This window comes from Primulina huaijiensis, chromosome 7, assembly GCF_012295235.1.
Source record: "Primulina huaijiensis isolate GDHJ02 chromosome 7, ASM1229523v2, whole genome shotgun sequence".
NCBI lineage: Eukaryota > Viridiplantae > Streptophyta > Magnoliopsida > Lamiales > Gesneriaceae > Primulina > Primulina huaijiensis.
The window spans coordinates 10,654,964-10,670,521 of record NC_133312.1 but is presented as its reverse complement, the minus strand read 5'-3'; positions in this window follow the sequence as shown (position 1 = coordinate 10,670,521).

Genomic DNA, 15,558 nt, shown 5'->3' with positions numbered 1-15,558 from the left:
GTGGTTCAGAGGTGAATTTCGGGTTCCTGGTTGGCTTTTATCCTATGGCCTTGGACTGAACAATACCTCATTGAGTTAGGAAGGTCATGTTTTTGGCCGTTTGTGATTCAGATCAGTTTAGAGGTCGTACGAAAATTTACGGTGCGATGTGCCAAATTGACTCTCGAAAGAGCGTTTCATGTTTTGGCCTCCATTCACCAAAGTTTCGACTTGTACCATTTTAGGAGCATCATTTCATCATTTTAGACGTATTGTAATCATGACTAAATGATGGTTCGGGTTGGCACGGAGTCATGATTAAATACTAAGTCATTGGGCGTAATTGTCTCGTTTTTTGGAGTTCAATTATATAGTTTGGTCAAATAAATCATTTGCATATTTTTCTTGTTACATCTAAGTCGCAGCGAGCATTGGAACGATCCAACCCCTTTGGTAAAATAAATACAGGATATTTAATTACGTTATTTGATTATATTACGTGCAAAATATTCATTTTGAGATTTATGCGATATTGCTTGTGGTCACTTTACTATCATGGGATTATTACTTCACCCGGTGCCAGTTACCGGTCAGTTCAGTTTTGTATCACCCAGTATACTGTGGCATTAGTCTGATCAGACGACTATTATTTCACCCGGTCGTCAGTTACCGGTCAGTTCAGTTCAGGGACCACTTGTGTAGACCATAATCTCACAAGAAAATTATTACAAGCTATTTCATTACAGGGCTCCAAGGAGCAAACATTTCCACTTATGACATTTTCAGTTCAGTTATCCACGTATTATAATTACCATTGAAATGATATTTTACGTTACATCTCATTACAAGATATTTTCACTTGTTTGCAATTTTATTATTATTTCTTGTTATTTACGATATATGCATGTTGAGTCTTTAGACTCACTAAACTTGATTGTTGTAGGTACCGAGGAGGTCGGGACTGAGGACGGGGACCAGTGAGCCATCGTGGGTCGGCAGTAGTAGAACCCGAGGACATCATTTTCATCATTTACTATTTTTAGGCTCAAACATTTTCATCGTTATAGGATTATTTTAAATTATGAGTTTGCAAACAAATATTTACTTCCGCTGTTATTTTGAATGGTTAAACTTTTATCAGTATTTTTTTTATGAATGAGGCATTTTATTTACTTAAAGAGAAAATTTTTAAATTTTTCCGCAAATTTTCAAATACGAATTTAGAGGTCTTTACACGGAGTTTGACAAATTGAGCGTGAAAAGATTGAACAACTGATCAAGAAGACTGAAAGTAACTGAACTGAAGATTCGTAGACTGATAGTTGTCCCAACTGAAGATTAATGTGATAATCAAAGGCAACTGAACTAAGCAAAGCTAACTGAACTGTATAGTCAACTGGACGATCAGTTAAGACTGATCAGTTACACAACAATCAATTAATCCTATCGGCTATGTCAACTGATAAATCAACCCGACACGTCATCAGTTAAGGAACGTAGCTATCAACCGACAATTGTACAAGAGCATACTACAACGTGTAGTGGGAACGCCATATTTCAGAAAAGCTACAGTGTACGATTGTCAGAATAATGTTGACGTGGCTATACAACGGATATAAAGATTCAAAATGCATTCATTGTTACCGTTGGAAACAAAGCCTATAAATAATCGAGAAGATCAGCTGAAGCAGAGTAACTGAGATACGAAATTACCCAAGTTTGTTAGAGTAGATGCCCTGCAAGCCAACTGTTGGTTAGGGATTTTATTGACTCGTTTATAAAAAAAAACAATATTTATTTTAATATAATTTAATTTTTAATGGTTTCGTTTCACTTCATCTGTATACCCATGCGATCAGCATAGATAAAGTCCTTGATTATGCTTTAATACAAATGAATCGTAATTCGATGTTGAAACTCATTTGCAAACACTACATGTTCTAAATTCGTTCCTAGTCGATTCAGTCGTCTAAAACATGGATAAAGGTCGCTTGAGCTCGAGACTAGCATCTGTGATGTTGTGAACTGCGTTTTTTGGTAAGGGCATAGAGATGTCCAAACATACAGATGAGTAGTCATATGATGATTATACCGAACAACCCTCCCTTGGACTTTCGAAGTGGTTATCATTTATCGGGAGGATAAGTCCGTGGTTATGATTGTACACTATTAGTCCTTATGACACGAGGCTCTATATCCTAGGGCTAGGCTTTGACTCGTTTACCGGCTCCAGGAGAGTCATTAGGTGGCGAGATTGGGTACAGTTGCGACACATATAGGAGCCAGTGCATTGTAGTCTGAGATTCACCGCTCACCAACGAGTGTGGATATCCTATGTGATCTGATGAAATAATAGTGCTTGGAATCTCTGGCTAGAGTATGAGATGTACGTTGGAGAAGGAGTTCTCCAATAGTACATGTGATGCCACTATCATGTGTGTCACAAAGTTATCGAATTAATATGCAACACTCAATGAACCAATGGTTGCAGATTCGATCGGGATATATGAGATGAAAGGACCGTACTATACGTTAATCATAACCAACTGGTTCTTGCAGGCACTATCCGTTATACCTAGGGAATCATGGGGCGATGCTACTAGACGCTCTTACCATGATTCGATGGGTTTAATCAGAAATATGATTTCTGGTATTCTCATGATCAATGTTGATACATAGAATGAGGCAAATTAGGGTATGCCCGAATAAAGGATTATGTCCTGACTCACAAAGAGTTGTGAACCCACGGATAGCTGTATCCCTGAACCTTCGAGGGTCACATAAGTACTGGATTATTTTGTTCTCGTTGAGATAATAAATTCAAGGATTTGAACTTATATAAAACATTGAGAGAATAAATTTAAGGAATTGAATTTATATTATGATATAGTAAATTCAAGGAGTTGAATTTATGATAATTAAATTTTGATAAAATAAATTCAAGGAGTTGAATTTATGAGATAGTAAATTCAAGAAGTTAAATTTATGGAATTTGAAGAGAATAAATTCAAGGAGTTGAATTTATAAATTTTGAGGATTTAATTTATTAACTCAAAAGTTGAGTTTATTAAATATTAAATTTTAGAGGTGATAAATTCAAGGAGTTTAATTTATAATATAAATATTAAATTCAACTGAATTTATAAAGGATTTAAATTAAATGTAATGGATATATGTATAATGGGCTTGGAGGAGTACAAGAACAACATACATATTATTAAGGTTCTTAATTGGACTTTAAAAGATTAATTAATTAATTAAACTAGTTGGACTAAAATAATTAATTGATTAAGTCCATTAAGTATTTAATTTAATTAAAGAGCCCTAAGATTATATATATGTGTATTAGGCTTAGGGTTAAATATAATTCATTCATAATTTTTGAAAAACCCTAGCCTCCACATGAAAGGATTTTTCGAAAATCGTCCTCTCTTTTTCTCTCATATTTTCGGCCACACCAAAGAAGTTTTTTGATTTGAGCCGCCTCTCGATTTTTAATCTTCAACGATAAATCATTCTATACTTTCTAGTGCAAGTTAGAAGAGGAACAAGTAATCCAGTCGTGGACTGTATTAAGAGATTGAAGAAAGAAGATTTGAAGAACGTACGTGAGATTTACAACAAGAGCTACGTTCGCTTATACCGGCGTAGTTGGAGCCAAGTGAAAATTGTTCACCAAAGGTAAAAGTTTTAAACATCTTATGTATGTTTAATTTATAAAACCATACGAGTGCTCAAACAAATATCTTTTGATTGTCAAAATAAAATAAAAATTTTAAACTTCCGCTGCGTTTTTGGGCACAAGAAAACCGAAATCTCACAAAGTTATCAAGCAATACAGTCAAGAACTCTGCGCATATTCTTTCAAGTTTAAAAGCTCTCAAAAACTCACGCTTATTATACACATTCATAGCTTTCAGGCTATACTTTAAGCTGTAAGCACGAACATTCATTGTTGTATTATTCGATCTTGTAGAGATCAGTTATGCTAAGAAGTTACACAACAGTTGAGTACTGGTAATGTAACGCCCGAAAATCAGTCCATGCAGACCGCATGCATGAAAATTATTAAATTGCTAAAATATTTAAATTGAATGATTTTGGATGCATGAATGATATATTTTTAGTGAATAAATGATTAATTGTGTAATTTTGTTTGATTTCATGATTTAAAGATTTTCGGACGAATATTGGTGGTTGGCCGGAACGGAGGACCGAAGTCGACTAAGGTGTTAAAATTTTAAAAGAAAATTTTTTATTTTTACTTAAGAAAATATTTATTTTAAATAATTTAAGAATTATTGCATTTTTAAGGTCAAGTTTAAATTAATTAGTGGGAGCAAGGGATTTTCAGTATTTTATAAAGAATTTTTTTTGTAAATAGATATTTTTAAATCCTTCAATTTGATGCCTAATGATTTTATTAATCATACTAGGCCTAATTAATTATTTAAAAAGTTAGGCTTAATTAAGCCCATTAATTAAGTGATTAATGAAACCTTTGATTAATTCTTTTAAAAAAATAAATAAAAGAAAGACTCCTAGACACACACACCCACACCTACACGCACACACACATTCACGTAACTCTTGAAGTGGAGGGCCCAAACACATATCTCTTGGGCAAGGAAAGTTTTGATTTTTTGATTCATTCATTTTTCGAATTTAGTCATCGTTATTTCTTTCAACATCGATCACCCGATTCTTGTGCATTCTAAGGTGGGTTTTTGGTGGGGTTTTGACAAGAGAAAAGGGTAAAAAAAAAATTAGAAATCGTCCTCAGTTCGTCACCAACTTTCACCGCTACGGTATTTATATTTCAAGCGTTTTAACCGCAAAGACACGTTTCTTAACCTTCTTTTTGTATCATTAAAATCATATTATTTGTGTTTAATCATGTTTGCATGAAAAATATGAAATCCTCTTTTTATTTTTTATTTTTATGGCATAACATGAACAAAACTTGAGTTTTTGTGTTTTTAAATTCATGGTTATGATGCACCAAAGGACTGCCATGGTAGGGCTATGGGAAGGGAAGGGACGTTTTTTCACATGTTTAGGGGTCCATAGATGCAAGTTTAAGGGCTGAAAAAGATAGGAAAATAATATGAACAAAAAATTGAGTTTGGTTGGTCGTGTGAGTCCAAGGTTGCACGTGTTTGAGGGCTCTAGCGTGCAAGGGTTGGTCCAGTAGGCTCTAAGGGGTTCAGTTAGGGTCCCAAAAGGGTGAGCTAAGGGCTGGATGGGTCGGTAGAAGCCTAGGAACGAAGGGGCATATGATTGGTTCAAGCTAGGGGGTCGTAAAAATAGTGCAGAATTTTCAGTAGCTGTTATGCTGTTCTATGGGTTTTAATTGGCTTGGTTTGGGATGAAAAAGGATTAGTTAGATGTTAATAAGTCATGGTTCAAGTTTGATTAAGTTTTGAGTTCATTCGGGTTAAAATCAGGAGGCACGTCTAAGTTTTAAGGACGAATTGAGAAATTAGTCGAGGGCTTAAGTTATCTCTAAGAAATGTTTATGGGTTTATTTTATGGTGTCATGTTAAGTTTAGATATGAAAAGTATATGTTTAAAATTTGGGAAGAAAATATTAAGTTTTGAATTTATTCGGGTTAAAAACGCTTCATGGTTTAGTCATTTAGTTATCAAATCGAAATATTCGAATTTACGTCAAATAAAAATATCTAAAATTTAATTTAAGCTTAAATAATTATTTGGGATGGTCTAGAGTCAATAAAAGTAAGAAAAAGTCAAAATCGAGAAATTTTACGTCTAGGAGCGAAACAGTCATTTTATACTTGGGTAGTACGTAAAAGGTTTGAAGCGTTCCGAAGGGTATTAACACATGTTAAATGATTTATTATGATGATTTTGATGAAAATATGATATTTTATGATTTATGGTAAAGCTGTGCAATTTTTACTTTTAAAATACTATTTTTAAAAGTCATGATATTTTATGATTTAAAAAGAAAAGGAAAAATATTTTGAGGGATGTGAATTGACTGTGACAAAGGATAGAGAATATGTGGGGCATCCGTTTTAAGAAAGAACGGTTAACTTACAATTTTATGAGAATGTCGTGAGGGAGAAGGCCCAAGAGGGAACCCGTTTAAGGGTGAATACCCCAGAGGGAGCCCGACGATAGTATTTACATGGCGATGCCTAGTTTCCATTCCCATGGGCCATGTGGAGCTGATAATTGCTCAGTCGACCATAGGATAAAATGCTAGTCACTTTCGAGAATCAAACTTCACCCAAAAATGATAAATGATGAAAGCTTTACGATTCATGATTTATTTATGCTTAAAATTTATTATAAATAAAAGTATTATTTTAATGCATGTGCCTGTATATGTATTATTTGTTATGTATGGTTAGAACGTGCTGAGTCATTAGACTCACTAGGTTTGGAAGGTTGTAGGCGGTGATGCTTTTGAAGGAGGCGCTGACGCTTGAGTGGATTTGGTTCGGCAGTACACTCCCGAGTGACATTCATTTTCCGCATTAGCTTGATAGTTAAATTTTTTAAATAAAGATTTTGAGAATGATTTATTTAGATATTTTTATGCTTTAATTTAAAGTTTATTTTTGATCATATTAATGATTGACGTAGGATTTTGTTAATTGGTGATTTAGGGATTTTATGCACTTGAGATTTTAAATATGTTGGAATATTTTCGCAATCTTGATTTTGATGTTAACAAAACTTGTTATTTTGTTACTTATGATTTATCGAAGTGCGCAGGATGCTGAAACTGATCAGGTGTCGAACTGATCAGTTAACCGAGCCAAAACAAAAGCTTCCGAGAAGCAAACTGATAATGCCAACTGATTGCCCAAACTGATTCAGACCAACTGAAGTATCAATGACCAGTTCAACTAATTGTCCAACTGACAGGCAGTTCAGCAGAAGACCATCAAAATCCCGACCAGCTAATGCAGTTCTCAACTGATAAAGAGCCCAACTGACCATTTCAACTGAAAGAGTGAAATCAGTTCAATTGACGAGTCATCTGATTTCACCATCTCAACTGAAGATCATTTCAGATGATCAGTTAAGTGCATCAGTTATGAATCAATCAGTTGCAGATCAAGACAAGATTACCTAAGTGGATTCCAGCTACGCACAACGATACAAAAGCTATTGTAAGATCAAGGTACAATAATAGACGTTGCAGCAACACTTGAAGACAAAATATTCCAGCATAGATGTCGGAAAAGTCGAGAGACAAATCTCAAGGAACACATTCAAGCTGCAACGGATAGAATTATTGAGTCTCACTGTACGATCAGTTTCTCGCCAATAAATGGAAGATCAGTGAAGACCAATATATAAGAGTGTGTGAAGATATAGAGAAATGGCACATATATCGCATATTAGCTTACTAGAAGCAATCAGCCCAGAAGGAACACTTCATCGTGTTATCAGTTTAGATTAGAAGCACAATTCCCTCAGTGTGTGAGAACACTTTCGTGTTGTACTCAGATATCAGTTCTCACACACACACACCACCACTCAAATATAGTCTTGCACAAAGACAATAAACTTGTGTATGTAGTCTTTGACACACAGACATTAAACAAATGTTGACTGGAAGGAGTTGCCTTCAGTCTAGTCTAGGAGTTCAGTTAGGCAGTAGGGTAAGTCCTAAGCTAAGTGGGTTTGTACAAGGTGTTGTATAAATCAAAGTCTTATAGTGGATCCTACCCGAGGTGGTAGAAGTGGTGACGTAGGAGCGGTTGAAATCTCCGAACATCCATAAAAATATCCTGTGTTATTTAACTATTGTTTTCAAACTAATTTGATCAGTTAGAGCATCTGTCAGTTCAATTTCCACCATAACTGAACTGATATATGCCAAAAACTGATTCTCTTAATATTTCAGTTGCTCAGTTGCACAATATATAAAATATATCAATTTTTCTTAACGAATGATTACTTCGAGTTTTTTTCTCTTGATTTATAATCAAACTCGATTTAATTCATCTATGTAAACATTCTTAGAACACGAGATATTGCAGCTCATTGATTTATTGTGTTAAAAGAACCTCAAAGGTGCCGAGCACACGATCCATCAATTGATATCAGAGCAAGCTGTTCTAAGAAGGACATTCGAAAGCTGATATTTTAAAATACGTTTTAAAATGTTAGTTAAAATGGATTTTAAAATCCTCTAGATTTTATATAAATATACCGGGGGAAAGGAGAAGGTTATTTGTAAGGTCCAAGAATTTAAATTTACATAACCTTAACGCATGAAATCTAGTGTTTTATTTAAAAGATATGTTTATTTATTTTTATACATTTAATGCATAATTATTGCATTATAAGATTCATTTCACGATTTTTTTTAAAAGTTCACGCGTTAGGGTTTCTAGATGCATTTCGCGCAAGATCGGGGATCAGAGACCCCGGGAAGATAAGGAAAATTATTTTAATTATATGTTTAATTTTTATTAATTAATAGAAGGTGTTTTAAGTGTATTTTTCAAGAAATGGGCTTTGTTGGATATTTTTACCCGTCAGTGCATATTTTTTTAATCGGTACGCAAATTTTAATGATTCGGAGGACTTTTTGAGGGTTCGGACGATATTTTCAAAAACTTACCAAAACGAAATATTTTTCAATGGTGTGTTTGGTCTTGTTAAGCCTATTTTTAAGCTTAATGGGCTCAAAATCCCTTTTAATCCTTTTTAAATCAAAGTTAGGGCCCATTACAATTTTAATTATCTATTTAACTATTACCCTAAACACTCCGTAAACCTAACTATAAGCTAGCAGCCGCCCTCCCCTCCATTTCAGCAGCCTCTCCTCGTCACTTTGTAAGAAAATCAGCAGCAACTCTCGGCCATAGCTGCATACCGTCAAGGAGATCATTTCCTCGGTCGTCCGACGCTTACCCGAGGCGCATTTCTCCACGTTTTCGTCCTTAAATATTCAAAGCACGCCATGTACCTTTATTTATGCATCATTTATGCTAAATACTTGCTGATATGCATGCCATTCATGTTTGATGCTCGGTCCCTGCATGTTTTTCATTTGTAGCTTCGGTTTATGGCTCATGCATGCATTTCTTTTGCAAACTCATGATTTTGTTTGTTTTGGTGCAAGGGCTGTCGGCTGCTGTTGTTTAGAGGCTGAAAAATGTCAATGATTAAGGGACAATAGGTTGGAGTCATGATTTGGGCGAGAGTGTGCATAGGCCAAGGGGTACACTTGCTGTTGTGCCTTGTTTTGATGGTGGATCGAGAGAGGGTGGTGTTGGCGGCGCAAGGGCTGAACCTAGGAATGGACCAGAACCTGGTGGGTCTGAGACATGCCCCAGGGAGGCTCAACCATCGCTAGAACCACTCATGTAGCGGGCCGATCGCATATTAGAGGGATGAGTCTCGGGTGGAGCGATTTCGGGCCATGATGAGTCGGGGCGTCGTGGGGTTTGCATGTAGCTGCAAGCCAAGGTTAGTGGAGTCCAGTATGGTCTGGTCTGGGTCCTAAGTGGTCTGGTTCAAGGATGGTCGGTGTGGCTTTCAAGCTAGGGCCGATAATTAGTGAGTAGGGTTTTCGAATTGTAGGTGCTGGAAATTTCAGTAGCTTGCAGCAGGGTTTTGGGGACTTTGGATGGTTCGAATTTGAGAGTTTTAGGGTTACCTTGATGGTATTAAGTGGTGTTTTAAGTTGGGAGAAATTTGGTTAAGTTTCAGATAGATTCAGGTTAAAACCGAAACCCCGGTCCAAGTTTTAAAACGAATCGGTTAAGTTTCGTAACTGGCTTGAGTTCACGTCTAAGAAACACACTCAAATATGTTTTGGGATGATTTAAGGAGTTTGGTAAGCTTCGGATCGAAATTTAGAGGTCGAGGAGTAAAACTTTCATTTTAGGTTCCAGGGGCAAAAATGGTCATTTTGCACCCGAGTCTAGATTTTTGTCCTGGCAGCGCCCTGAGCACAAATTTATCATGTTTTTAAATGTTTATGCATCATGATCATGATTTTTATGAAATTACGATATATACGTTGCATGCTTGATTTTAAGAAAAATATACGCATGTGCATGATTTTTATAAGTGATGAAAATGATGATATTTTGAAGGATGAGAATTAGTTGTGGCTATCGAAGTATATGTAATTGCTTAAGATGCATATGTAAAGGATGATGATGACGAGGCCTAGGCACAATGGATGGGTAATACTATCACTGATGTCCGACAGCCGCCGGGTACCGCGGTTCTATATTGAATCAAATGCAGACAAATAATTTTTACCATTATTATGCACAAAACATCTGCAACCAAACACATGAAATTATGAAACATTAGGCTTACTCCCTTTCCATATCTCATATGGAGTCTGATTATGCATCTTGTTGATTATGGTTCTGTTTTGTGTATAACATTCTGTGTTGAATTCTTCTGCCCAGAAGCACTGAGAGATGTCTGCTTCTGCTAGCATTGTTCTAGCAGTTTCTTTGAGAGTTATGTTTCTCCTCTCAGCTACTCCATTTTGTTGAGGCGTTCTGGCAGCTGAATATTCATGATGAATACCTTGTTCATCCAAATATAACTCAAGAATTTTGTTAGTAAATTCAGTGCCCCGATCACTTTCGATTTTAATGACAGAAACTGATTTTTCATTTTGAATCTTTCTCAGAAGCTTGATCAGGAGGCTACTGGTTTGATCTTTTCCAGCAAGAAATATTACCCAAGTAAATCTAGAAAAGTCATCAACAACAACAACATGAGTATATTTCATTCCCCCTAAGCTCATGATAGGGATTGGACCAAACAAGTCCATATGCAATAATTTCAAACATCCAGATGTTGATTTACTACCTTTATTTTTGAAGCTAGATCTTACTTGTTTACCAAGTTGACATGCAGAACATACATGATTCTTAACGAAACTAATATCAGGAAAACCATCAACTATGTTCTGCTTCTTGAGATTAATGATAGACTTGAAGTTAAGATGATTCAATCTCTTGTGCCACAGCCAATGTTTATCACTAAGGGAGGCAACTAAACATGTAGAAACATTAATATGATCTTTGTTCCACTATACTTTGTAAGTGTTGCCTTCTCTCTTTCCGGTTAAGACTATAGACTCATTGGCATCTTTAACTGTGCAGGTGTGCTTCTGAAAAGCTACTGAGTATCCATTATCACATAGTTAACTAATACTAATCAAATTGTCACAGAGATTTTCAACTAAGATCACATCATTTATGGTGATATTACCATGGATAATCTTACCCTTACCCACGGTTTTACCTTTTGAGTTGTCCCCAAAAGTTATCTCAGGTCCATTACAACTCATTATTTCTGAAAGTAGACTCTTTTGTCCAGTCATATGTCTGGAACATCCACTGTTCAGATACCATGTAGAGCTGCTTATCTTGGCTTTCCTCTCCTGTTCCTACAAGAACAAGTTTTAGTAACTGGTACCCAATCTATTTGTGTCCAAGCCTTATCAGTCCTTTAAGTACCCATATTTGTACAATTCTAGGTGATTTTGTACTTCGGGTATCCACAGAGGTGTGTGCAATAGAAGATCTATTATTTCTAACAGAATGCATTTAGGATGTTGTTCTTCCCTTCTGTTCTTAGTGTCTAGTTTGTATCTCTTCTGAACTGGTCTGGAATTATAGTACTGGTAGTTTCTAACCTTCACATAGGATTGTCCTCCTGAGTTGAATCCTCTACTAGATCCAACACTCTGATTGACTCTTCTCTTAGGTTCAACATAACCCAGACCATAATGTTTACTTCTGTTCGTCTGATCTAAAAACCTTTCAACTTGAACAGTTGGTACTACTGGTCCATGTCCCACACTTGATTTAACAAAGTGAACGTATTTTCCTTTGCTCATATCCAGTTTTGGCTTTGTACTAGTTTCAGAAGTGCTTTCATCATTACTGAATCCGAGACAACTCTTGTCTCCAGATTGCTTCTGTAATTCTTGCATATTTTCCAATGAAACAGAAGACTTATTCCTTGTATTCACCAGTACCGATAGCTTCTGATTTTCAGATATCATCGTCTGGTAATCTGCATTTACTTTTTCATTCTCAGTTCTTAATTTACTTATCTCAACTTTCAGATCACTTCAGTCGTTCTCTTGTAAGCAAGTGAACTTACTGATTTGATCTTTCAAGTTTTGATTTTCAATTTTAACTTCCTCGAATATCTGAGAAAGTCTTGAATACTCTTCTACCATATCATGCAATACTTTAACTAAATCATCTTATGTAAACTCATTAGAGTCAAATTCAAATACCTCTCCAGATGTCGAGGCTGATTCAGTGTTCGCCATGAGACACTTTACTTCTTCTTCATCACTTTCGCTAGAATGACTATCTGAGTTAGAAGACTAAGAGCTAGAATCTACCCACTTGGACATACTTTCTTCAGCAATCATTGCTTGCAGTCTCTTTTGGATTTCTTATCATTGCGCTTGAACCCCTTCTTCGTCTGATCATCCTTCTTGGGTTTCGGGCAATCCGCAATAAAGTGTCCAATTTTTCCACAGTTGAAGCATGCCATATCACCAGGTGGTGAATCCTTTTTGAAGTTCCGGTTTGGACTTTGATATGCTCGATGATTCTTCTTCATGAATCTAGAGAATTTCTTCACGAATAGAGACATTGCATCATTGCTGATTTATTCAGCAGTCTTGTCAGATGTGTTTTCAATAGCAGCAGCAGGTGATACACTTGGAACAACTACAGCAGTAGCAGTAGGTGCAAGAGCCTTGGTAGGTGGATTCGACAAGGGCTCTTCTCCACTTCTTACTTCCAGTTCGAACTCATAGGCTTTCAAATCTGCAAACAAGTCATGTAGCTCCAACTTGTTCAGATCTTTAGAGACTCTCATCGCCATTGTCTTGACGTCTCATTCCTTGGGTAAAGCTCTCGTTACCTTGAGTGCTACTTCTCTATTTCCATGCTCCTTTCCCAAAGCTGCTAGCTCATTTACTAAGCTGCTGAAACGCTCATCAAACTCGCTTAGAGTTTCTCCAGCTTTCATCCTAAGATTTTCGAATTTTGCATTGTCACAAATAGCTCGTTCTCCTTTATCTGTTCATTTCCTTCACAAAACTGGATAAGTTTCTCCCAGATCTCTTTGGCAGTAGGACACATCTTGATTTTGCTGAAGGTGTTTTTGTTAAGTGTTTAGTAGAGAATATCCTTCGTAACATTGTCTAAATTTGTTTTCTTCTTGTCCTCGCTTGTCCATTCACTTCTTTGCTTTTCAAGCATCTGTGGTGCACATTAAGTAACAACAATAGCTGTATTAGGCTTTAGAATCTTTAAGGGACCATTAGTAATGATAAACCACATGTCATCGTCTTGAGCTGCAAGATGGGCTTGCATCTTGATCTTCCAATCATCGAAGTCTTCTTTTGAGAACATAGGGACCTTGGTAAAATGTGCCATTTCTATTGTAGATTTTCAAAACTAGAATAGCCCGCTCTGATACCACTTGTTGGGGATCGACTTAGAGTTTAGAGGGGGGAGTTTTTTCTATGAAGTTTTTTTGCAACGATGCTAGAATCCTGTTAGATATTATAACTTATCTTGTTCGAATATAAATCCAGAAGATCACAATAAGTAGTGCGGAAACGATCTGATGATTTGGGGTGAAAACAATAGAACAGTAGGCAGTAGACAGTGGTTGTTTCTGGAAGTTCGAAGATGAAATCTTCTACGTCTCCCCTTTTTCTGTTTCCAGAAGGTATATATAAAAGACTTTGATTTTTACAGTAAAACTCTTGTACACACCCACTTCAGTAAGACTTACCCTTAGCCTACTGAAACTCTTAGTTCCACAACACAATATAACGAATACAACAAAGTATTGGAAAATACTCTTTTCGAGATTACAGACTCTTCTCAATAAGATGTATTAAAGTGTATAGCTTGTGAAGATATTACGAAACAACAGCACAATATGATCTCAGAAGATCGGATAATTGCTATTACGAGTGTGCTGATTTTCAGTACGTTTGAGCTTGAGGATTACAAGTAGTTCTTTGATTGCTAAAAAATAACGTTGGATAGATAATGTGTTGTTTGATAATAATGATCGTTTTTGTCTATATAGGGTTGAACCTTATATATATAGAAAGCTTTGAATCCAACGTCTATAATAAAAAACGGCTTCTTTGACTTCTGAGTAGAATCAGCTTTATCACCTAAAAATTGTCCTGCAGAAAGCACATTGGTAAGTATGAAGAACTACTTTGAGTTATTGTGAGATGAATAGATTTCTTGATTTGTGCTATGATTAGGTTGCTACCTTTGAGATACATAATGTTTGGTGTATTTTGATGTATACATGAATAAATGTGCATTAGTTAAATTTCTCGGCTAGAAATGTGGTTTCATGAATGATTATTCCAGTAATATTTTTTTGGGCATGGGTTTTTTAAGATTGTAGTTAAGAAATATCTCGTGGTTGATTTTATTTTTTGAACGACGACGTGATCTCAATAGGGAAAGGTTTTGAACGACGTGGGTTATTTCTACGTTACCAATGTAATGTAATTTTTTGGTGGACAAATATTTAAAGAAAACTAAAATAAAATTTTTAAATCCAATGACATTATTGGTTACGGGATATTCATGCACAAATACTGAGATTGAAATTCAAAAAAAAAAAAATCAAAAAATTTAAATGGTGCGAAATTATATAGATACAAAAAACTTCAAAAACGAAGCATGACCGTGTATCCACGAAATATTCATCTGTCAAAGGATATTTTTCCATCGTATTTAACATAGCATGATATTCCATAGGTGCTTTAAATTTTATTTAATATATAATAGTTGCTATACATCAATTTTTCAATTTATTACTAATGTAATATATTGAAAGAACCAATTAAACAAAAGTGAAAATGGGAAAAAAAATTATGAAATTTTTAATAATTATTTCCAAATATTCGCATCGAATCTGGTTTTTTAACAATGAGATCTGTAACGTATTTGGTCCCTTGTTTATATTCATAAACAAATGCTTTGGCCCAATAGCAGTAATTTATTTTTTTGTCGAAAACAAATACTAGTAATTTATTTTCTGTGTTTCACAAATGGCTAACACAAAACTCAATAATAATCTAAAACTAATTTTTCACCCATGCGATGCACGGACAATTATTTTATCTAATTGATTATTAAAATTAGTATGTATGATAATTTATTTACTTTCTCTATAATGTGACTTTTTATCAAACTAAAATGTTTATTGTTTTCATATACATATAGATCTTGACAATGAAACACTGAATAAAAGAGAATGAAAGATATAATTTGTTTATCAATTACATTATTCACATATAAATTTATGTATTATGTACAAAACAATAACTGTAACAAAATAAAATGATAAACATGATACAAACTTTTAATGTGGTTTTAATTTCAATACATAATTTAAATTAAAATACAAATAAACTAAATGGATTATAGATGATACTATTAGAAAACAAAGACAAATTACAAATTTTGAAAAACTTCCTTAAATACAACATTTGTCGTTGAATTTTTCGGGTTGCTGTCACTATCACATATCAAAATT